Source organism: Vipera ursinii (assembly GCF_947247035.1).
Source record: "Vipera ursinii genome assembly, chromosome: 11".
Classification (NCBI taxonomy): domain Eukaryota; kingdom Metazoa; phylum Chordata; class Lepidosauria; order Squamata; family Viperidae; genus Vipera; species Vipera ursinii.
Window position 1 is genome coordinate 12,315,922 of NC_139524.1, and position 25,275 is coordinate 12,341,196.

General features: G+C 43.7%; 1 long non-coding RNA gene across 1 annotated transcript; it reads left to right on the forward strand.

Moving 5' to 3' along the window:
- LOC310645459 lies at positions 1-24,824 on the forward strand. The gene is made up of 7 exons (XR_014493503.1): positions 1-1,555; positions 3,609-3,951; positions 7,749-7,940; positions 9,641-9,800; positions 18,648-18,777; positions 22,197-22,328; positions 23,469-24,824. It is a non-coding gene; the product is annotated as an uncharacterized lncRNA (long non-coding RNA).
- The last annotated feature ends 451 nt before the right edge of the window (positions 24,825-25,275 follow it).

Consider the following 25,275-nt stretch of genomic DNA (forward strand, 5'->3'; position numbering starts at 1 on the left):
GGAGAAGGGAGGAAAGAGGGTGAAAGGAAAGGACTATCATAGTTCGGGTTTAACGTGCTAATCCCTAGTTCAGGAACCCATCCGATCTAGCTCGATCAGGATCAATAAACCACAGTTAAAGAAAACCAAAGCATATCGGGGAGCAGGGGAAAGCCGGCCACACATTGGCTAAGCGGGAATCTCTCTCCGCAGAACCGTCCCGCGAAGTCGAGCAGCGCACCGGAGGAGCGGAGGGGGAGGCGCTCCTCGTCCGGCCCTGCCTGGGATTCTTCCCCCCCACACACACTTCTCGAGATTGCACGTTCCTCCTCCTCCTCCTCCTCCTCCTCCTCCTCCTCCTCCTCCTCCTCCTCCTCCTCCTCCTGCTCACCGGCTCTCAACCGGGCGCCAGAAAGATGCCCGGCGTGCCAGGAGGCGTCACCGGCGGGGAGGAGCCGAGTCCACAGCGCTCCGGTGATCCTATAAATAAGCGGGCCGGGTGGCCGGGCAAGGGAAAAGCCGGGCACCGGAGCGCGGCAGGCGGGGAGACCCACCTTGGGAAGAAGGGGCGCCGCTCGCTCGCGATCCGAATCAAGCCCACCAGGAGCTGCGGGGTCGCCGCCGGAGCCGCCCAGCCCACCTCTGCCCGAGGGAGGAAAGGCAAGCGCCGGGGGCTCAGAAGCGCGCTCGCTGGGCGCCCGGGGTCGCCCTAGGTAAGAGCCCGCCGGCATGCCCACCCGCTGCACATCGCCGCCAGGGGGCGCTGCCCTCGCCACCGCGGCTCCTTCCGCGCGCTCGGCTGGCTTACTTCGGTTTACTTCGGCGCGAGGCTGGCCGGGCCAAAAGAGTCCCGTTTGCGCGCTTACTCCGAAGCAAGCCTCCCTTCCCCTCCCCTCCCCTCCCCTCCCCTCCCCGGCCAAGGGAGCCGAAGGGAGGAATGGGAAGGTTCGCGCGCCTCTCCCGAAACCGGCTTCGCCATGCTCCGACGCGGCCGCTCCGGTGCGCGGAGGAGCTCCAGCGCTCCATCCATCCCCCCAAGCGGGGCAAGGAATGGAGAAGCGGCGGAGGCGGCTGACTCCTGCCCGGCCAGGTAAGCAAGCTCAGCTCCGTCGCGCCTTTTAAGAAGCGGGCAGGAAATAACAGCCCGAAGACCCTCCGCCTTGGAAGAAGAGGAGGAGGAGGAGGAGGAGGAGGAGAAGAAGCGCTTGCGCGGGGCAGGTGTGGCTCGGCTGCTCGCCCGCCAGGACCTGCGCGTCTCTCTCTCCTCTCGCCGGACTTGCGGAGCGTCTCCAGGCCTCCAGGTGGGTGCTTGGCCGGCTCTAACCGCCCTCCTTTGCCCGCTAAGCCAGCCAGCCTGGCAAGTCTTGGCTGGGCAGCGGCTTTCCGCTTCTCTCTCTCTCTCTCACCCACAGCTGCCTGCATCCCACCATGCGGGCCAAACCGGGTTCCAGGGCGGCCAGGACACAACGGCAGCCCCCCACCCCACCCCCAATCCCCGCTGTGGTGGGCCGAGGGGGGGTGTGTGAACTCTCTGCGCTTGGAAGGCTGTCAGTCGTCACTCCAACAAGCCAGACAGGTAAGCTCAGCTGTGCGAAGCTCTAGCCTATTCGGAACGTGTGTGCGCGCGTGTGCATCTGCGCACGTGTGCATAAGTAAATTAAAATGGTTCGAGCCGAACCCCCTGGGAGGTTTTTTTTTCAGGCAGAAGTTCGAAAGCGGGTGGGGGGGTTTTGCCCTTTTTCAGTCGGGTTTTACGGACCTGGGATTTCCTGCTTGGTCTCTTCTCCACCTGCTCTCTTAAAGATTGATTTCCCCCGCCCTTGCTTGGCTTCTGAGTCTCAACAAGCTGGGCCGGGGCTAACTCGGGAGGAATCCCAGATGGGTCAATCCAGAGCAGGTTCTCCATCCTTAAGCAGTTCTTCCCAGTCCCAGCCTCCTGGTGGATTCCTGGCTTTCAAAGCGGTGCTTGAGGAATAAATAAACCGATGTGGTTCAACTCCGTGCACGTGTCGAGGCTTGGCAGGAGGAGATGCTGAGGTTGTGGAATTTGTGCCCAAACACGTGCCAGTTTGGACTGCATCCATTTGTTTGGGCACTGGGAGAAGCTGGGCAAAGCAGCTTAATCAAGTTTTGCTCCCTCCCTCTCCCTCTCCCTCCCTCTCCCTCTCCCTCTCCCTCTCCCCCCTCTCCCTCCCCCCCCTCTCCCCCCTTAAGATTCGCTCATAAGCCCCTGATTGTTAGGGAAGGGGTGTGTGTGTGTGTGTGTGTGTGCGTGTGTGTGTTAAATGCCTAGTCCAGCTCCCCTGGAAAATTGTTAAGGGTGGCTGGGAGATCCACAGCCTAGCACCTATGAGATCCACAGGAATTTGGAAAGCACCCCCATGCATGTTTGCTTGAGTGCTTATGTCTCTGCAACAGCCCCTTCTCCAAGGTTGCTAACTTCAGCTAGTTGGTATTTAAAGCTGATCCTAATTCTCAGCCTTTATTTTAAGACGGGCTGCCTGATGGCTTTTAATGTGGATGCAAAGCACAGGCTTGTTCTGGACATAGTACTGAGCAATCCATTTTTATCTGGGCCAGATGTCATTGTAAGTGCTTGCGAGTGCCACATTATAAATCGGGAACAAAGGCAGACAGCTTTATACTAAATCCCATTTTGAGTCTTGCCCCACTGAAGCTTCCGTGCTCTAACTTTTACAAGAGCCAAAAAAGCAGAGCTTTCAGATCAGAATGTCTGGCTTAACCCTTCATCTCTGACTGCAGAGCATGCATGCTATCTAAATTATGATTTAATGTACTGTATACATTAGCCACAGAGCTTGGTCAAGTGCAGGAAAAGAAATGCCCCTGGCACAATTTATTCCTTGAATTCATGAATTCCATCCAGTCAACCCTTGGGTAAGCAGACAAACCTGATCAGGCTATAAGTAGGAGATCACTAAGAATCCTTAGTGCTTTAGGCTAGCCTAGAAAATGGAAGAAGAAACAGAAATAGCAACGAATCACTGCTATAGTGTTGCCAAGACAATTGCCTGGATCTGTTTATAAAATCACCAGGAGCTGAGCTCCACTTGAAGGCGATTTGTCTTAATATCATATAGCTGGATTATTATTTTTTGTTTATATCACCACATAGTAATTCTTTTAGGAATGTAGAGTCTTTGTGCCAAGTAAGCATTAATCTTGTATTGCAGATGGGGAAGCTGCAGTTGCAAATGAATGACTTGGTTATGACTCTCTGATAAATGTGCAACAGTAGCAGCAACAAAATTCAAATTGGGACATTCTGAATTACGGCCCAGTGCATTTAGTCTTTGAAGCAGCTCTCCCCAATTCTGGTAACTACCAGGTGTCTGCCTTCAACTTCCAGAGCTTACAGCTAAATTGCCTGGGGAATTCTGGGAATAATCCACACATCTGGAGCGCCCCAAACTTGGGTTGACTGCCTTGTACTATAATCTGTTGGGTGGGGTGGGGGACAAAAGATGATATTTTGGCTTTCCCTCTAGGGATTATGATCTTTGCAGATGGTCTGACAATCCACTCGTTCTTCAAATTCCCTTGAAAGATGGTGGAACTTTGTGCATGGATTCTGAGCCTTGTCCACATTCTACCATTTCTCTCTGCAGGGAGGCTGTTGAAGGAGCTGATGTGAAAAGCTATGGCAAAAGCTTGTCCTGGGTGGATGGATATTGGAAGTGTGTGGCAAAAGGGCTTCTGGTTGGACACATGTACCCAGGGGACTCCAATTCGACTGTCATAACTCCAAAAGGTTTTGGAGGTGCTGTTGTCTCAATATTTGGCTCAGATGATGATTGCAGAGCACTTTGACACCCCACCTCTTGTAGAATTGCAATGGCAATTCCATGCCATGTAGCAGCTGTGGCCGTTGGAACCTCTCCAGCCAAGAGCTTAACCCTGGGGATAAGACTTCTCTTTCGGCGTAGCAAATTCATTCTGCATTGAAGTAAGGTAAGTTACAAACCAATAATTATTTACGTGTGCCTTTCTTGAATGTGTAAGTTGCTTAAACCAAGAATAGCATCGATAGGTTTTTAAACATAAACATAAGGGTCAAACTACACATTACTTTCATGCTAAGTGATTTTAACTTAGTCGGACGCTGAGCTTGTCGATCAGAAGGTCGGCAGTTTGGCGGGTCGAATCCCGAGCGCCTGCTACTCGTCCTAGCTTCTGCCAACCTAGCAGTTCGAAAGCACGTAAAAATGCAAGTAGAAAAATAGGGACCACTCCGGTGGGAAGGTAACAGCGTTCCGTGCGCCTTTGGCGTCTAGTCATGCCGGCCACATGACCACGGAGACGTCCTTGGACAAGCGCTGGCTCTTCGGCTTTGAAACGGAGATGAGCACCGGCCCCTAGAGTCGGAAACGACTAGCACACATGTGTGGGGGAATCTTTACCTTTTTTTTACTGTATTATGCAGTTTCAGCCTTAGCCTCTTTGAAAGTGAGTCTGTTCTTGAGACGTGGTGCATGCATGTGTTAATGTTTTCTTTTGTGGATGTGTAAATTTTAGAACATAGATTGCTTATATGTAGTTGGAACAGAACGACGTTAATTCTGTTTCTGAAATGGCTTCTGTCCATTTTTCACGATAGCTGTGTAAAGCTTTGTCTCGGCGAGTCAGTTTGGAGATATTTCAGTTAAATCAACCCTTCAAATAAAATTATAGATTTTATGTGTCGAACTGAACAGAATTCTTTTGAACCAAAATACATTTCTTTTCTGGATCAGATCAAGTCATGTTTGGTTCAGATCACAAATCTGATTTGAATTATACATGTAAATCAGTTTGATGGATCAAATCAGTGTGATGATTTATATTGGATCAGAGCTGATTAGCACACCCTGGATTTACTCTTGGTTTTTACTATTAAGCAGCATTTAGTTTAATTTTTTTTCCTTTGGATAATCTGGTCAGGCTCTTTTTTTCCTGACAGCCCGAATGCCTGGTTTTGAAAAGCTTGATAGGAAAATATCTCAAACTCTGCTATAGTTTTTGGAGTTTGATCCAGTAGGCCACAAATGGCTAAATTCACACAGCATGCTGAACTTTAAAACCGTGGCTTACAGACCTTAATAGCTGAGATTCACGCATCACACTAAGCCAAATGACAAGCCACATAGCGGCTTGGTAGAATAAATCAGTTCACACACAAAGCCCTTTGATTTTTTTTGCTGGCTGTAAAACAATTGCTTGGTAGAAGCTGGGATCTCTGGCTCTTGAGAATCATGCTGGATCAATCCAATGGATGCTTTCTTTTTTTTTTTTCCCATGGTGTTTGACCAAATGGCTCTTGGACAGACTCGCAAGCCAAGTGTGGCTGTGAGAGTAGGCACTGGCTTATGCTCCTTAGCAACAAGTACATTCAGCTTTGGATCCCACGGGTCACATATAGTTGTTGTGACAATTGTGCTATAGATAGCCTTATCCTCTGTGGGCTCCTGTACTTCCTTGTCAGCTTAAGGTCTATATAGATGCAACTTCTATGTCTTCTTCTAGTTAAATCATTATCCTGCATTATCCTAGTTTCACAGGCATTCATTTATTAAAAATCTGAGGATGGCCAACACACCTTGATAATTAAACTGGATCTCTTCTCTGTCTTGTTACATTTTTAGTTGGTAGAAAAGAACTTAAAAGAGTCTGGTAAAGAATTAAAGTCCCTGCCCCAAAGGGGGATTAAAATCTAGAAAAAGATAAAAAGGGAAAAGTAGAGCATGATTAAGGAAAGAACTGGAGAAGAGTTTCTTTGTGCCAGAGAATGAATTGATTGTGTCAGATAACAGCTCCTATTACTGGGTCTCTACCCAGCATCATGGGAGTTGTAACCCAGATTATCTGGAAGGCACCAGATTAGGAAACGGTTCTTCTCAGGATATTCCGATCTAGCAACATTACTTTGCAGTAATGTTGGTTAATCTCTATCACTCAGCACCTTTTATGAATAGAGTTTGTGGGTGTTAGAGCAAACTCTTCTACTGGGGAAGAGTCTTGAAAACTGTAGCGCCACCATGGACAGCTCCTGTCCCCCTTTCTTAACCGTTGCATTGCTGTCCACAATCCCAGATTTGCAATGCACTCGGTGTCTCCTTCATGCAGTGATTCCTCTTGTTCCTCAAAGATGGGGACAGGGAAGCTCTCATTTTCGCTGTATTTCTTACTTCTGCTTGTAAAGTCCCTTCCCAAGCCTGAGTCTTTAGTATTAAGCCTTGCGGATTCATACTGAGCTGTCTCTATCTCACTGTTCCGTTTTTGATCCATGTCTTCTCACTTCGGAAGGATAATTGAAGTGAAGTTGGGTTGGATAGATTGTTCTTGCTGTTGTAGGACTGGCGAAGCCATGGCTTTCAGAGCCAGATTGCACTCATTTGTTGTTGTGAAGTTGCCCGTTGACGCTCCTCTTTGAAGAGTTACTTTCTCTGACCCCCTTTTTGCAGGATCAGAAAAAAGGTCCATGAGGTATTTCCAGACATTAATAAATGTAGTGGCGGATCTTTTTCTAATCTAACCATGTTTAATGAGAGAGCATGAGATCAAGGTGGTTCTTAACAATAGCTTCCAATCTTTGCTTGAAGCCCTCTAGAGAGAAGAAACCTGATTTTTCTCTGCGTTATAGTGACGGAGCCTGCCGATTTAGGATATAAGTTTTTTTTCCCCATCTCCGGGCCTTTGATTTCTCAAATATGAGATCTTCACGGCCTTGCCACATTTGTTAAGATGGGCGATGTCAAGGAACCAAGCAAAATGGCTTTCCTGGAAATTCAGAACTGCATATTGAGAGAAGTTGAATGCTATAGCTGGCACTTTTTAAAAAAAGGCAATGAGTTATGTGAAATGCTGAATAGGAAGCTGTTAAGAATTTTACATACCTCTTTTATATACACATGCAAACCACTCTGGTGTTATTGTTGCACAGTCTTCACAGCTTATAAATTAGCTGCAGCCCCAAAACCTCTCAAGGGACACTCAATTGTGGGAATGGTATCCACTATACTTTTACTCATGTATTTTTGCATTCCCTTGAGAATAAGGCAGGTTTTTGAGGCAGAGAGCCATAATTGTCTATTCTGGGAACTGGCTAACTTTGAAACGAAAGATGATTTGGAAGCTCACTATCAAAATTAACATGAGATTAAGCTGGAGGTTCGACTATATAAGCTATGTAAGAAAAGAGGCCTGGTGGCGCAAACTAACTCTGCCAATTGTCAGCAGTTTGATTCTGACCAGCTCAAGGTTGACTCAGCCTTCCATCCTTCCGAGATCAGTAAAATAAGAACCCAGATTGTTGAGGGCAAGATGCGAGCTCTGTAAACTGCTTAGAGAGGGCTGTAAAGCACTGTGGAGCAGTGTATAAGACTTATTGCTATTGCTCTAAGCTCCGAGATCTTTTCCAGTTCTGTAACTCTTGAATGATCATACTTTTTTCTGTTTCATTTATTAACCGTTAAATCTGCAGTGTGCCTTCAGCTCTGATATAAATTTACAAATCCTAATTTATGTCTACATGTTAAACAATTTACCTCTGTACATTAATAAAAAAAATACCTGAAGTGGTTGACTAGTTGAGAAGGTAGTAATAAATAAAATCGCTTTATTCCTATTCATCTGCACATTTGTAAAAAGTTTCTAAATGTTCCATCTGCCTAAAATCAACCAAATGGTTACAGGCCTAACATCCAGCGTAGCCTTATTCTTGATGTCTGAGTCTCATGGACGTTGTTTGTCACATCTTTGTCTTACTCCAGACAGTCCTGGGTTGTTGTGAACATCCTTTAGTGACAGTTTTCACCAAAGAAGATGCACTGCCCTCTCCAGGGAAGGATGTAACGTGGTTGACAACAGCAACAAAAGTCTTAAAACTTGTGAAGAGGTTCGCTTCAGAATCACTGCTTCCAGTGGTCGGAAAAAAGGGCCTTTCTTTCTGCTCTCATATCAAGGTAAATTATTCAGCTTTATCTTTTGTTTCTCAAAATCAGTTTTCTCAAACCCAAGAGACTGCCGGAGACAAGGTGCTGTGGCGCACTTTGCCTGGTACCCTTCCTCATCCAAAACGGGGTTGGTGGAAGTCGAAATTCAAGATACACGGAAGGCAGATTAGGCAAAGCAATGCTGAGCCTTATCTCCCTATTAACATGATAACATTCAACACTCCGTGATATTTCTATCGAGCCTTTAACTTTCTTTTAAAAAACAAATAAGAAATCGCTTCTTCTTCTTCTTTGATAAAGTTAGAAAGTCAGGGCAGTCTCTCATTTTAGCTCTCACTAGCTAATGTTTGGCTTAAGAATTGTTTTTGTGAAAATTAGAGCTAGTCTTTGGGTCTCTTCCTTCCTTAGATTAAAGTTAAGGACCGTTTGATCTCTGTCAGGTAAAGGTCTGCAACTGATAAGTGGCTACGTTGGCTTAGAAGCTCACTTCAGCTTTTGATAACAGTTAAATCATTTTTCTTGTCCTCTATACCTCCCAGTACAGTTCTGTTAAATTGACTGATTAGACTTGGGAGAAAGGGCATTAGACATGTAAAACCAGGCCTGTTTCAACTTGCTGTCCAACGTGCCTTTCTCCAAAAACCTAGCACAAGGTGGAGAAAATGTACATCCCTCTAGCTCAATGTTTCTCAATCTCTGGAAATTTAAGTTGTATGGACTCCCAGGATTCCCCACGTTGGAGTCCATATGTCTAAAAGGTCCTGAAGTTGAGAAACACCGCCTAGCTGTTATCAGATTCCATTAGTATCCTACAGCATGCCCACTAATCAAACAAAATCGCCATAGTTGCCTGTTACTCATTTCTGTTCAATGTCTTCGGACTTCCAGGCTGAGTGATCTCTTTTAGGGAACCAAATCTGCTTTTTTTTTCTTCCTTCTGTGGCACCCCTTTCTCTGTTCTGGACTTTGAAGTTCTTCCAGTCGAGACTTCTTCAGTTTCCACAAAGCCTGGACTAGCTTTACCATTATGTGCACCAAAACAGTTCCCTCAGACAAATAGTTTTGAGGCTCATGAGAAGAAGCTGATTATTTTGCTGTCATCGTTTTATTGCTGGAAGACTAGGAAAGCTTCTGGTGAGGTTTTTCCAGAAGAAGTGAACCACTGTTGAGTTTTGTACATAGGCAGAGTGTGTTTGAAGAGACAACTTACAGTAGCTTCGGGTTCCTGATCAAAACTGACGTAGTCTGACTTTTGCACCCAACATTCCCAATGAGCCCTCCAGCCCAAGAAATATTTTGTCTGGTTGTGTCTTCTAAAGAACCTGACTGTGTCAGCCTTTTATCTTGTGATGGTCTTATTTCTTCTGTAGACAAAAGTTGTGCCTTCTCTCTGAATTGCTTCCTTTCATTCTCTCGACAAAAGAAAGCAGGCAGGTTTAAGGGTGTAAGTGCCACTGTTTAAAGGAGGTGTTGAGCTGAAATGGAATTTGAAATAATGCCCTTAAAGAACGATGAGCGGTTATCATGCTTATAGATTCTCCTCCTCCAATGTCAAGGGAGATATTTTGCTCTTCTGGATTCCGGATTAATGTTTTTAAATAAAATTGACATCTTAAATAGGCAGAGAGTGACCTTGTAGAAAAAAAATAAAAATCTAAAGGTAGCACAACTAATTCCCATTCTTCCTGCCCTGCTTACCTTTTCTCAAGGGTGCCCATTATGGGTTTGAAGTGTTGAAAGGAATCGTACTGGATCTGATGGATGAAGTTGGTGAAGTCACTGTTGCCAACACTATCTACTCTGGCTGATAGACGAGTTCATACTGCTATCCTTGCCCTGAAAGCTGGATCAGCCAGGCGAAAATTGATGGTATGATCTTTCTTTCTTTCTTTCTTTCTTTCTTTCTTTCTTTCTTTCTTTCTTTCTTTCTTTCTTTCTTTCTTTCTTTCTTTCTTTCTCTCTCTCTCTCTCTCTCTCTCTCTCTCTCTCTCTCTCTCTCTCTCTTTCTTTTCTTTTTTTTTTTAAAAAATCCCTTTCTTATACTCTTCTTTGGAGAATGAGACAACGTGTCCCATTGAGATTCTTCAACTCTTTTATTTTAGGGAATTCACTTCATTTGCTAAACAGGGAACTACTTTTACTAGCGATAACACAGAAAGCTTTATTTGACATTTGATGCCTTTCCACTTTCTTCAAAATCCTGGAAAACATTATTTGCGTGGTCAGATCTTTTAGGGAACAATGACTGTTTATTTAATTTCTAAGGACTGGCAAGTGACTTCTCATTTTTGCCCGTTGTGCCTTCTGGCACTGACTGATCTTCTTGAGGCTTTGTCCAAATAGTTTCTTTTCAAAGAGTTAGGGTTCTAGCATTGACAATTCAATGGAGCAGATTGCAGATCTGTTATTTTCCCCTCTGAACTTTTTTTTTTTGGTCTGGAAGGAAAAAGTGATTAAAGAAGCAATAGGGAAAAGTGAGAGAGATAAAGAGAGGGAAGAGTATCATCAGGGTGCTTTCTTAAATACTTTAAATAAGATCATGACTTCTTATCCAAAAGTATCCATAGCAGATGAAATAGGGGGAAGATTAGATCTGTGGCTTGTTTTGAATTGTTTTGGGTTAATTAATAATAGGGGACTGGTGGGTGGTTTTTTTTTTGTTGTTTTAGCAAGGAAGCCCGCTTTATCTTCCTACTGGGGAGATAATAGATGGCGTAGACATGAGAGCAGAGGTTGAACTTTTGACATGAAATATACTTATTCAAAGAGCAATAGAAGATTTCTACCATGGGTTGAATCAATGCCAGTTTTTTTTAGCTTCAGTACATTTTGGAAGCCAGATAAAAATGAGAACATGCTTGTCTGGATATACATGTGGTTTCTTGTCCCCTTTTTTTGCTACCAAATCTTTCTAGGGAGTAATTATTTGAGTTTATACCTACATGCCCAGGGATGTGATGGATCCTGGAGTTGGTTTAATTCATTCATTCTTTTATGTATAGGCCACTTCGGTTACAGAAGCAACTCTAGGCAGCTCACACATCAGGATTAAAACCAACAAATTAATAACAATATAATTCCCAAAATGGGCCTCCAAATCTTTGCCTATAATTTTAAGCCATCGTACTTTATTTCAGGGGAAAATCCTTATTTCCTTCCCAATTAAAAGGGTGATTGTAGCCGGCCCACTCCTGATTAGGGAGAAAAATACCTCGTTCAGTATAGACAGGATTGAGCCAATTGGATCAAAAGTCTGATTTGGTTTAAGCTGAGCAGCTTATCCACGATGAAGTGCTAAATTTATGCTGTTGATGTACCCTGTAGTGTAAGGGTCCTCAAACCTTGGCAACTTTAAGACTTGTGCGCTTAGCTGGCTGAGGAATTCTGGGAGTTGAAGCCCACAAGTCTTAAAGTTGCCAAGGTTGGAGACCCCTGCCCTAGTGGATTTCTTGTGGTTTGCTCAGGCTGTGTTGAGGATAAGTTGCGAGTCTTTATGGAACCAAGTTGTGCTTTGTGAGATAGCGGTTTGATTTTATTAAATTATTCAATGCTTATGCTCTTTCCTCTCTTATATAATCTCCCTTATCTAGCAAGGGATATCAAAGGGGTGTAAAGATCTTTTTTAAAAAAACGAGCTTCTGGAATCTTTTGGATTCTTGGCTTTATGTTGTGGGATTGAACGAAAGGGAAGAAGAGGTGACAGAATTGATGTGTATGAATGTGCCCTTCCTTTTGGCTTGTAGGGTTGTAGGCTTGTGTCCTTGGATCTGATTGCAATGGATAAAAGTCCGGGATCGTGGAAAGAGTCCATCTGTTGGTGCAAATGGAAGCTTCAATTTCATTTAAAATGTTTTGCATATATGTGTTACAGCTTTAAGCCTGTTAACAATTACCTTTGCTTGTCAGAAAGTCACAAAAGGGATCATATGACCCCGGGACACTGCGACCGTCATAAATGTGAGTCAGCAGTCACAAATGCGAACATAAATCACGGGGATGCTGCCCTTGGTCACAAGTCTCTTTTTTCAGGGCTGTTGTAACTTTGAACAGTCACTAAGTGAATTTGTAAGTCGAGGACTATCTGTACTGATTGATGGGACGCTTTAATTTACAGGGCCCGGCTTTAAGGTGGATTTTTTTTAGCTGTTTTAATTAAATGTAAAGTTTAGAAACCAGTGATGATGTTTAAAAAAAAAGGGTAGGCCAAAGGCCAAGGACTTTATCCAGCCCAATCAATTTTATTAGGGTGTGCAATCTGAAAAAGCATTGTGTCCTTGTCAGCTTTCCAAGCACCTAAATCATCACATTAATTTAAACATTGCCTCAATATGGATTCCCCTCCCCCCCCCAAATGATGGCCTAATCTCCTGGGTTAAACTGTATACAAAAGTCGTGCTGATTTACGTTCCTAAGGACCTTAGTAATATATGAAAATGATGTTGCATTCCACAGATCAGGAAAGATAATTGATGCCCTGATTGTGTCAGCTTAGATCCCCCTTTGTTTGCATAGCTGAAAAGACTTGTGGTCGGGGGGGGGTAAGAAATGGGATCATGTCAATTTCTCCTAAAGCCAAATCTTTCATATCCCTTCTGGGTTTTCAAATATGAGAAGATTTGGGTCATTTCCAAAGAGCGAACTTATATATAGCTTGGTAATGTAATAAATAACGCTTGTGCTCTCCAAGAATATGTGTTGAGGATTATTCCATAATGTTGGGTTGTGGTCAAGTTTGGCACGCCACCTACCATGCAAGATGATGCTGAAGGAATCTAGCCAAAATGTTTTCAGAATGTCTTTTGGGCTCATGGCCCAAGAATCCTATCTCTTTTTGTTCGGGATTACGGATACCAAAGCACATACAGAGCAGGAGAGAGAGCATTAGACAGCGAAAAGTAAAGCTTAGCCTACAGAAATCAATAACATATGGTTTAGTGGGTGTCTTGCACATGTTCCATATGGTGGCCTTATAGCAGAGGTCCCCAACCTTTTGGGCACCAGGGACCGGTTCCGTGGAGAGAGGTTTTTCCGCAGACTGGAGGGTGTGTGGTTTTGTGTGCTGCCTGCATCTCGCAGATGCGGCTTTGCTTGTTTGTGCAGACCGGTTGCTGGCATGCTGCGGTCCAGGTACTGGTCCACGGACTGGGGGTTGGGGACCCCTGCCTTATAAGGCTCTTGAATGGTCTGTGTGTCATTGCTAACTCAGGGAGAAAAAACTCCCAGAGTTAATAGGGACTACGATTGCAAGGGTGCCAAATAAGCAGTCCAGCGGCACATGGAAAGAAGGGCGGAGTGTTTTGAAATTGGCGTTTGTTAGCAGAAAGAAAGAAAACGAAGAGGAACTATTTTCAGCTCTTTCTGGTATTTTGTGACTAGCAGCCTTGCTGCAGTATTAGCCATTGTGTGAGATGTGTCACAATCTGTTCAAAATGCCAAATAAATGTCCTGGGTCAAAAATTAGGGTGGAGGAAGGAAGGGAGAAAGGCTCTGGATTTAGAAATCCTAGAAGCAAACGTTTCTTCCCAAATACTGAAAACTTAAGAGCATAGACATCTATGGAGATTCTCAGTCATCCAGGTCATGGTTGTCCCAAAGCTGCTTTTTCAAAAGGCCGCTGGGCTTTCTTGTTTTTCTTTGAAAACGTTTGGCTTCTCATCCAAGAAGCTCCAGAAGTGAAGAAGCTTCTTGGATGAGAAGTGAAATGTCTTCAAGGAAAAACAAAGTCCATTTGCCTTCTGAGAAAGCACCGTGGGGATAAGAGCATAGACCAGGATTGTTAAACACAAGAAGTAGCAGACCAGCCTTACTGGTGAGATAAACAAGTTGAGAGTGTGAATCCCCTCTTGGATGTCTTCTTTGGTGCCAGATACTGTTGGCTATCATGTGCTAGGTATTACTTTTTCCTTGAAGAGGGGATGCCCCTGCAAAATACATTTCAATGTGGTCGTTGCCAACACTGGTACCATCTTGTCAGCTGACTGCAATAGAAGCCACGGGCCTTGTCATGCTCGCTACTGCCGTATGGCGATTATGTCCTTGTACCTAAAACAGACACCTTGCAGGCATCATTGTTATGAATAAAGTTATTCTTCACCCAGACCATGATTAATAGGGCACTTTGAGAGAAGAGACAAGCCTGCTATCTCAACCTGATTTCCCTCTTTGCATGTTTTCGTAATAACCTCCACCTCCGTGTTAGGGACTACAATGGGTCGGTCGCTTTGAGAAGTCTCACCGCAAAGCTTAGAAACTTGACTTTCCAGTGTTGCAGTCATGCATTTAATTTGTGCAAGGAAATGCTTGCACTGGAGTGACTGGATTTATCCGTATACAGAAAGCTGAATGAATGTCAGTGATCTTAAACTGAATGAAGTTATCTCTTCCTTTCACACAGGCCCCCAGTGTTATTTTTGTACCTATTTTTCCCCAGAGGGAAAGATTCTAAATTAACAGAAACATTCACGAGGAAAACACTTCATATGGAATCTGTATTTTTTTCTTTCCCCAGAAGAATGTCTTGTAACATTGCATAGATTCACCTTAGCACAACTCATCTGTTGCGCTATGTTCTTTTTTGGGATGAGTGTGCTTAACATGTGTGAAATCTTTAAAAAATATATACCGGTATATACGGTATTTTTTAAAAGCTGTGTTAAAAACACTGCGAAGAATCTCATGGCACAATCTCAGAACTATTGTTCAGGGTGCCATGAGATTCTTTGCAGTGTTTTTAACAGCTTTTTTTTTTAAAAAAATAAAAACTTTGCAAGACGAATCAGAAGATTTGCACCTGTTAACTATTTATAGCAGTTAAAGAACCATCTTACAAGAACTAAACTGGGATACAGCATGATTCCAGGGATGTCGGCTGATCTTATTTGGCTCTCTGAACTTCACACTTTCTCTGACATGATGGCAAACCTTGGTAGACACCTCGCGAATGTGATTCTCTGGAGCTGCAAATTGGTGTTTGAACTTGCAGGATTCCTTAATGTATTTCTCAGGCCCAAACATGTGGTCTCTCCTACTTGTAGCTTGGGAGATGTTGCCTGTGGGTGTGCCATACAAAGGTAATTAAATGCTTACTCATTTTACCTTCTGACAGCTGATGAAAAGCTGGCATCTTTGCCGAAGCCACACGGCATGGTGCATTTTATATATAGACTTTGACACAGCCTTGTCAATTAAAGCAGGAGTCACTGCTGTTTGCACTGAAAAAGATTGGCAAATCCTATCAAATGGGCTGTGTTGACTAAGAGAACTGTTGTATTGTCTTTGATTCATGCATCTGATAAGCTAGACTTTCAGCCTTCTCTCCAAGTTGAGGTCATGTCTCTGTTCAGTAGGGCAACCTGAGAAGCCTTTCTTGTGTGTTGGCACACAATTTTCCATTTCAAGTTTGAACTTCCAACAGAAAGATGATCTGGGGTGGTGTCCCTACAGGAGATGCTTGCTTGTCAAGATTTTATGGTGCATCAACCTCTTTCTCCTGTTGGCATTACTCTGGGTAATAGAATAGAATTTTCCTAGTGACTGTGCTTAACACACTACCTATTTGCCTTTCAACCTGGAACTATTTTCCTGTTTTGCTCTTGACTTTAAATATTTGGATTGAACCGTCATTCTGCGGAGGAAGGTCCCAAAGCTCTTGATATCTCTGCTTGCTAGCTACTTGGTTACCCAAACTAAGGGGGAAAAAATCTTTTTGAAACTTTTGATTCCTGCAGCCTGAATAGACTCTGCCATGCAGCTTCTTGAAAGCCTGGACGAGGTCTTCAAGGCTCCCAAAAGTTGCCACTAAAGTGTAATGTGTGACACACTGGGACTGCCAGAAGTAGTGCCACCTTATCTAGAACCAAAGATGGAAAGAGAGCACCAGGAAAAACCTTGGGTTGAGTTGTAGTCTACTGTTCTCCATCCAGGCCCTCACAGCCTTCAGGCACTGGGATAGCATGTCCATGGCATCACTCAGAGAGCCTGAGGTGGAGGTATAAAACTAAGTATCATCAGTTTTCTAACTAATTCAACTGCCCGGAAGGTGAAATATGATGTTTATCTGTTAATTATCTTAACACACTTAATTTAACTTAAAATTAAAACTAAATAAAATTTTATTTCTGTCCTGGCATCTAGAATATCACTCCAGGGCTGGATTCACATAACATGCTACAACCAAAACACAAATGAAGGAAAGACAATTGCTTTTATTTGCATAACAAATGAACCCTATTATGCCTTAATGTAACAACCTCATTCCTAAAACATTCTGCAACAAGGTTGGGTTCCACCACAGGCTGAATCATGAGCTGCCCAGCTCCGTCTTGGCCTAGAGTAGCATGTTAGGTGAACCCAACCAAAAATTTAAGTATGTCCTTTTGGTGTGACATTTTGTGCATAGACTAAATTCCCATCCAGGTTGGCTAATGTTTGTCTGGAAGCTCTGGAAAATATAGCCCAACATATCTGGAGGGCCCCCTATAAAAAAAAGTTGATCATGTATGCTTTATGGGGAAAAAATGTAGTCATTCAAGAAGGCGGGCAGAACATCCACCGGTGTGTGTTGATTTTATGTCCAAGACTGCTTTTATAACCTTTTCAAATTATATTTTGCATCTGCATGTTTAAACTATGCATCTTATTATCATAGCCTTTGGCTAAAGAGTGAAATATCACACTGTTGTTTTATTAGTATATATTTAGTATCATAATCTTCCAGTCTGCTCGCTTTGGCTTTGGAGCCATTCCTGAAAATGGAGCATCAAGCAATCTAGTAGCTTTGTTGTCCTCCCACACTTCACCGGCAAGGATAGGTGCGAAACTGAGGCTTGTTTCCTACTCATGTAGCCATCACTTGAGAGTTTGTCCATCCAGATGATGGCTCTTCACAGGTAGTCCTTTACTTGTGGTCACAACTGAGCGCCAAATTTCCTTTGCCATGCAGAACAGTTAGTCTGTTGTTGCCCTCATTTTACAACCTTTCCCGACACAGTTGTTAAGCGAATCACTGCAATTGTGAAGTTAGTAACACGGCTGTTAAGTGAATCTGGCTTCCCCATGGACTTTGCTTGGTCAGAAGGTCGCAAAAGGGGATATCATGGCACTGGGACACTGCAACCGTCCTAAGTACACACCAGTTGCCAAGCATCTGAATTTTGATCACACGATCACGGGGACGCCGCAGTGGTCTAAGTGTGAAAAAACACTTAGAACGGTTACTAAATGAATGGCTGTAAGTCAAGGGCTACCGGTCAGCTGCGTTGACATTATGCCATGGATGGAGTTTGCTCATTCCATCAAGCACAACCCATTGCCTTGGCCTCTGTTCACAGGGACTTCTAGCAGTGATAAATACCCGTGTTTTCCCCAGAATAAGACCCGGTCTTATATTATTTTTGCCTCCAAAAGAGGCTGCAGTTTAGAATGGAATGGAATGGAATAATAGAATAGAATAGAACAGAACAGAACAGAACAGAACAGAACAGAATAGAATAGAATAGAACCAGAGTTGGAAAGGACCTTGGAGGTCTTCTAGTCCAGCCCCCCACTCAAGCAGGAGAACCTACACCATCTCAGACAGGTGATTGTCTAGTCTCTTCTTAAAAACCTCCAGTGATGAAGAACCCACAATTTCTGGTGGCAAGCTGTTCCACTGGTTGATTGTCCTCACTGTCAGGAAGTTTCTCCTTAATTCCAGGCTGCTTCTCTCCTTGATCAGTTTCCAGCCATTATTTCTCGTCCTTCCCTCTGGTGCTCTGGTGAACAACCTGGCCTCCTCTGCCTTGGGGCAGCCCCTCAGATACTGGAACACAGCTATCATGTCTCACCTATTTCTGCTAGGACCTTAGGACTGCTGCAGCCAGGCTCCCCACACCCTGACACCGGCCTCGCCTTGCTGGCCCACTTCTTCTGCAGCCACTTGCCACTGCTTCTGCATGTTGCCCCGGCTTCCGTTTCACCATCAGAGGCCTTCCAGAAAGGCCTCTGCAGCCGAGAACCAAGCTCTGGATTGATGCATGCGGTGCCCTTGGCTGCTGTTTCACCATCAGGGGCCTTCTGGAGGCCGGGGGCGATGCGCAAAAGCTGTGGTGGAGTGGCTGCAGAAAAAGTGGGCCAGCGAGGTGAGGCAGGTGTCAGGGCATGGGCATCTGGCTGCAAGTGTCCTAAGGTAATGGGTGCGAGGTGCATGGGGCACTTCCCCCCATCCCCACCCTAGCTTGGTTTTTACCTGTGTGCCTTGCCCCGTGCCATGCAACCAGGTGCAATGGAGTGAGTAGGGCTTATTTTGGGGGTAGGGCTTATTTTGGGGGGGAACGGGGTATATACTTGTAGATTTGGGGAAAGTACGCTCGCCTGCCATGGCGTCCAGAGATCTACGAAAGGAGAGAGCAGAGTTTCAGTGGGAGTTTCCTGACTCATTGGACAACTTCCAAGGCAGCATACTTTCCCCATTCTTTAGGGCTTAACAGTCCAGGAGATGCTTTTCCTACTGTATGATTCCAGCATGGCTATTTATAGTCTTCAAGTACAATACGCAGTCACATAAGCTCAGCATAGTTGAAGCCCTTCCAGCCTGCAGACACACAGCCAGGAAAGCTGGAACTCTGGGGCTCTGTTTCAGCTCAAGAATTTGGTTAGCTTTGGATTGACCCTCCTCCCCTCGCCGCACGTAGAGCGATTTCCAATTCTGTGGGATTTATGATGATTTTTCTCCTTCAGGTTTCAACCCCATCCGGATGCTGACTTTGAAACAGTCCAGTTCCAGTGGTGTTGACGGCCTCGTTGCTTTTACAAAGGACGGCAGCCATGGTTGCTTCTACTGGGAGAGGAGAGATGATCTTTTAGAATGGTGGGTAATGATTTCAAACGTTAATTGCGGAAGGTTACCAATCAAAAGTAGTGTTGGAGGAAGCTGAGTCTCTCTAGATGGACAGGAACATAGAATAGACTTGGAAGGGGCCTTGGAGGTCTTCTAGTCCCACCCCCCCACCCCGCTTGATCAGGAGACCTGTCTACATCGTTTCAGATAAATGATTGTCCAGTCTCTCTCTCTCTTTTGAAAGCCTCCAGTGATGGAGCATCCACAACTTCATACACACAACCGCAACATACAACTGAGAATGCACAGGAAGTTCTCATTTTGAACCATTTGGAGCATGAAAACCTTCAGCATACCTCCATTCAAATCTGAAACGGGCTGTTTGAAAAGCTACAGCCTCACATCGTGCTTGAAATATTAATTTCGCACTCAAAATGAGAGTGTCCTCCAGCTTGAGTATTGAAATAAAGCCCAGGACTTATTTTATTTTATTTTATTTTTATTTTATTGCAAAGATGCTCAGAACAGTTTAGAGTGGGACCTCTTAAACAAATCATATCGTTATCAGAAATTTGCAGTGGTAAATTATCTCTGTGCCTCTCCATTTACCCCCTGCAATGGGAGTTTCTGTTTTAAAAGTGTGATTTCAGCTTTAGAAGTTATGCCAGGCACAGAAAAGGAATAAGAAACAATATTATTGTTATGCTTTCTCAGTGTTGGCTCCTGGCAACTGCCTGGACTGTCCCTGCAGTTAACAAAAACAGTATCAGTGAATGATCTGTATGTCATTTCAATAAATTACCATTAGTAATGCATTGATTTTCATCTTAATACAAATACCTTGGGAGGTTTTCAACTATATTTTAGTATACATGACAATCTTTAAATCAGTTTAAGTGTCCCTGGTGTCTGTCTGTCTGTCTGTCTGTCTGTCTGTCTGTCTGTCTATCTATCTATCATCTATCTATCTATCTATCTATCTATCTATCTATCTATCTATCTATCTATCTATCTATCTTTCTTCACCCAGTTCCTCTATTCTGTCTGTCCGTCCATCTACCCATCCATCCGTCTATCATCCATCTATCTATCATCTATCTATCTATCTATCTATCTGTCTATCTATCTATCTATCTATCTATCTTTCTTTCTTCACCCAGTTCCTCTATTCTGTCTGTCCGTCCATCTACCCATCCATCCGTCTATCATCCATCTATCTATCATCTATCTATCTATCTATCTATCTATCTATCTATCTATCTATCTATCTATCTATCTATCTTTCTTCACCCAGTTCCTCTATTCTGTCTGTCCGTCCATCTACCCATCCATCCGTCTATCATCCATCCATCTATCATCTATCTATCTATCTATCTATCTATCTATCTATCTATCTATCTATCTATCTATCTATCTATCTTTCTTTCTTTCTTTCTTTCTTTCTTCACCCAGTTCCTCTATTCTGTCTGTCCGTCCATCTACCCATCCATCCGTCTATCATCCATCTATCTATCATCTATCTATCTATCTATCTATCTATCTATCTATCTATCTATCTATCTATCTATCTTTCTTCACCCAGTTCCTCTATTCTGTCTGTCCGTCCATCTACCCATCCATCTGTCTATCATCCATCCATCTATCATCTATCTATCTATCTATCTATCTATCTATCTATCTATCTATCTATCTATCTATCTATCTATCTATCTATCTATCTTTCTTCACCCAGTTCCTCTATTCTGTCTGTCCGTCCATCTACCCATCCATCCATCTATCATCCATTTATCTATCTATCTATCTATCTATCTATCTATCTATCTATCTATCTATCTATCTAATCATACACACTAATTTGGATCAATGGTATTTAATTCAGGGCAATAGCACCCATGAAGCATTACTCCAGCCACGAAGAGTCTTGAATTCTTTAATTCAAAAGGTTTTAATTCCATCAACGAAGTAATTCCTCTTAGATTGCCTCTTTCTGTACAAATAAACGTTTGAATGGAAAGACTGAAAAGGTTTAAAAATGTATCTGTTTAGGATTACAAATGCATTTATATGTAATCCTAAACTATGTACTTCCCCCCCCCCCGCCATTTGTTTTTATATAGCTCATTTTCTGGATGTTTTCCTTTTCCTTGGGGTTCTTGTGGATTGTTGTGCTTTTGTTATTAATGTTTTGTTGATTGCTGCGAGTTAATAAAAAGCTCTTGCCTAGTAGAAAGTAGCTCCACGTATTCTTACAAAGCGTAAATTCCGTGTGTGCTGACATGAAAACATTTCCATTTGGAACAGACACATGGTGTTATTAGCTAGCCAAATGGCCCTTGGCCCATTCTAGCTTCATTTTTTAAAAAATGCTCTTTTAATTAAAAAAAAAGAAAAAAGAAAGAAAAGATCGGAAGCCAGCATGCTGCAAAATAAAAATACCAACCTTCACTGTCAACCTTATTTGAGGAATACCTCCATCCTCATATGGGCCCCTTGGAAAATAAATATGGCAAGAGCTGCAGCCCAGGCCTTTGGGTAGATGCCCAGGGAAAGAGGCCAAAGAAAGCTGAAGTTGTTGGAGAGCATTTTGAGGGGGCATTTGAGAACGTCGCATGGACCATCATCACCAGCTTGACTTCTGAGAGCCATTTTGTGTCCCCCCCAACATGCCAAATATGTGCACCTCTTTAAGTCCTTTTATTAGGCCCTTCTTTCCTTCCTTCCTTCCTTCCCTTCCCTTCCCTTCCCACCATCCAGCTATCCATCGGGATAGAGCTTAAAGGGACCTTGGAGATCTTCTAGCCCAACCCCCTGCTCAACAGGAGACCCTATACCATTTCAGACAGGTTTTCTTAAAAGCCTCCAGGGATGAAGCACCCACAACTTATGAAGGCAAGCTGTTCCACTGGTTAATTGTCCTCACTGTTAGGTCCTCCTTAATTCCAGGTTGCTTCTCTCCTTGATTAGTTTCCAACCCTTGTTTCTTGTCTTGCCTTCTGGTGCTTTGGAAAATAAGTTGATCCCATCTTCTTTGTGGCAGCCCCTCAAATACTGGAATACTGCTATCATGTCCCCGCTAGTCCTTCTTTTTTCTCTAGACTAGCCATACCCAATTTCTGCAACCGTTCTTCTTGTGTTTTTGTCTCCAGGTCTTTAATCATTTTAGTTGTTCTCCTTTGCACTTTCCAAGTCTCAACATCATTTTTGTAATGTGGTGGTGACCAAAACTGGATGGCAGTATTCCAGGCCTTCCTTCCTTCCTTCCTTCCTTCCTTCCTTCCTTCCTTCCTTCCTTCCTTCCTTCCTTCCTTCCTTCCTTCCTTCCTTCTTTCCTTCCTTCCTTCCTCAAAATTGGACTGGCATTGATGCAAGTTTGATATGTGTTCTCACTGGCTTTGCACATTTAGGGCATTGCTGTCCATCTAATTATAGCAATGGAACTTTCTCCATAGATGAAAGCCACAGTCAGGAAGTAACTCCTTCTGTCTTTGTTGGCAAAGCTCACAATGCTGGATCTCGGGGAGGACAAAACAGCTCCGAGGGAGAGGCGCCGATGTTGAATGTAGGACACTGCCCTGAAATAAGTAAGTTCATTCACGGTTTGTGGTTTATTTTGGTAGGTTACATACATACATACCCAGCATACTGTTCCCATTCAGGGTAAGCAGTGTTATGTCAAGCATAGAAAAGCAGACACAGCAAACCAAAGAAAGGAACAGCATTAGGTAAGGAAAAAGAAAACATAGCTAAAATTGCATTATACGCCTTTCATTATGCTACTTTGTTTATTTCTACCCTTACTTACTTACTGAGTCCATAGGGAGAAGGGCGGTATAGAAATCAAATAAAACTAAACTAAACTAAACTACTTTCATCATATACTTCCGCCATATACTTCTTCATTCATTGATTGTCTTCTGTAACATAATAATAATAATAATAATAATAATAATAATAATAATAATAATAATAATAATAATAATAGAGTTGGAAGGGACCTTGGAGGTCTTTGTTGTGATTCAGGGTCAGCCTGTGGGTTCGGCAGTTGGGTCGGACGACTCAGAGGAGGAGGGGGGTGTTGAAGAGCTTGCTGAGGGGATTGAAGATCTTGCTGATGAGAGCCCTCAGCCAGGCCCCTCCCACCTGGTCACGATGGAGACCCAGCTGTGTGAGCCTGACAACATGGATGAAGATGACCCACAGCTGGCCCTGTTCAAGGACGCCCGACGCAGGAGGCAGTCAATCAGGAGTAAACAGAGGAAGGCAATGGGGCACCTCGGAAGGAGGCAGAGAGAAGCCACGCCCTGAACTGTATAAAAGGGGAATGGGTGGGAGGGCTGGTTTGCTGAAGGCAACTGCTTGATTAGTTCCTGTTTCATAGCTCCTGTTTCATGGTTGGTGTCTTGTTTTGCTCTGTTTTATCTTAATAAATTTGGCAGGCTTAATTCCAGCCTCTTGCCGTTTGTAAAGGGGTTGTCCCTGCCTTTTCTGCAGGGCTGGTAGCAGGCTGGTACAGAACAGTCTTCTTGTCCAAACCCCCAGGTCCTCATGTCTCTGTGTTTCATGATCTTATTCACTCCATTCAACCATAACTTTCTCAGTCTTCCCTTTCTTCTTCATCCACCGGGTCTTCCTTTGTATGTGTTTTGTGACTTGATCCTCAAGACAATGAAACCACCTCAAAGCGCTTCTTTGCGCTCACGCATATTCTCCTTGTTGAAAAGGGCAGGTTTTGAAGGTTTCCTAAAAGCCACCTGGGAAATCCCTTTCATGTGGTGTCAGAGTACATTCCAGAAAACTTGGGACAACAACAACATCAACGAAGAAGGTTTGATCCTGAGTTCCGTGTGATGAATGCCTGGCAGTTGTCAGTAAATCTCTCGGCATGATCTGAAAGAAGCCTGCTTTTCTGGGAACTGAACGTAGCCTGCGCTTTAAAGGTCATCACCAACCTTTGTATTTTTTGCAACTAGCAACCAGTGGAATGGTTTCAGTGCACATGTAAGATTGTATTTTGCCAACAGGTCAAGTTGTGTGTGAGAGAGAGAGATGAGAGAGAGAGAGAAAGAAAGAAAGAGAAAGACATAAGGGAGAAAGACGAGAGAGACATGAGAGAGAAAGAAAAAGAGAAAGAGAAAGACATGAGAGAGAGAAACAGAAAGAGAGAAAGAGAAAGAGAGAGAGAGAGAGAAAGAAAGAAAGAGAAAGACATAAGGGAGAAAGACGAGAGAGACATGAGAAAGAAAAAGAGAAAGAGAAAGACATGAGAGAGAAAAACAGAAAGAGAGAAAGAGAAAGAGAGAGAGAGAGAAAGTCTATTGCATTCTTGTGTGGATCTTCTCTGACTACGCTCTTGAGCAGGTTGTCTGATAATAGCTTTTTAAAAGGGGAGGGCTCACTTTAGGATCACTCCGTTGATCTTCATTTTAGTTTCCTATTAAATTTAAAGGTCAAATTAGTTATGGAGAGCAAATAAATCATTCCCATTTATTGAGCTTCGATCCACGGTTGGTATTAACTCACCAATCTTCCTTGTTTAGAAGTTTTCCTGGGTTGGGTATGGCCAGAATTCGCTCCGGCTCTTCTTTTCTGCTTCCCCATTGAGGCTCTTTAGCGATCTGCTTCCTAAGAGTAAATGTCTATCAGCTCATTCTAAAAAGAATGGGAAGGAATGAAAATGAAATGAGTCCAATCCAAAGGGGAACACGGGTAGTCCTGGACTTTTGACAGCCATTGAGCCCAAGACTTCTCTTGCTAAGCAAGATATTTGTGAAGCGAGTTTTTTTTCTCTCTCCCTTTGGTTTTGTGCCACATTTGTTAAGTGAATCACTGCAGTTAAGTTGGTTTCCTCATTGACTTTGCTTGTCAGAAGCTCCTGAAAGGGGAGGGTAGGACCCTGGGACGCTGCGACCGTCATAAATATGAGCCAGTTGCCAAGCGTTGGAATTTTAATCACGTAGCAGTGAAGATGCAGTGGCTGTCCCAAGTGTGAGAAATGGCCATAAGTCACGTTTCCCCCCCCCCAGGGCCATTGTAACTTTGAACGCTCGTTAAACAAACTGTTATAAGTTGAGGAATGCTAATAGAGGGGAATAGGTCCAGGGGGGGGTGTCTTCAAATGTGGCCCTTTTATGACTTGTGGACTTCAACTCCCAGAATTCCTCAGCCAGTGTGCCACGCTGGCTGAGGAATTCTGGGAATTGAAGTCCACAAGTCGTAAATTGGCCAAGTTTGAAGACCCCTGGGATAGGTGAACGAAAGGAGTCAAGGTAATTGTTGTAATTGTGGTTGGAATGGTTTTTAATGCAAGATGGATCCCTGCCCAGAGTCACTTGTAGATATGGGAGGCCACACAAACGAAACTAATAAATAAAAGTAGGTAGAGCATGTTGTTCAGAACACCAAATTAAAAAACAAAATAGGGTGAAAGGACAGAGACAGTTCCATCATGGAAAAATAAAACAAAATAAAGCTTTGGGTTCAGATGTCTCTTCCAACCGGGGAAGTGAGTCACCACTTAGAATCAAGGGG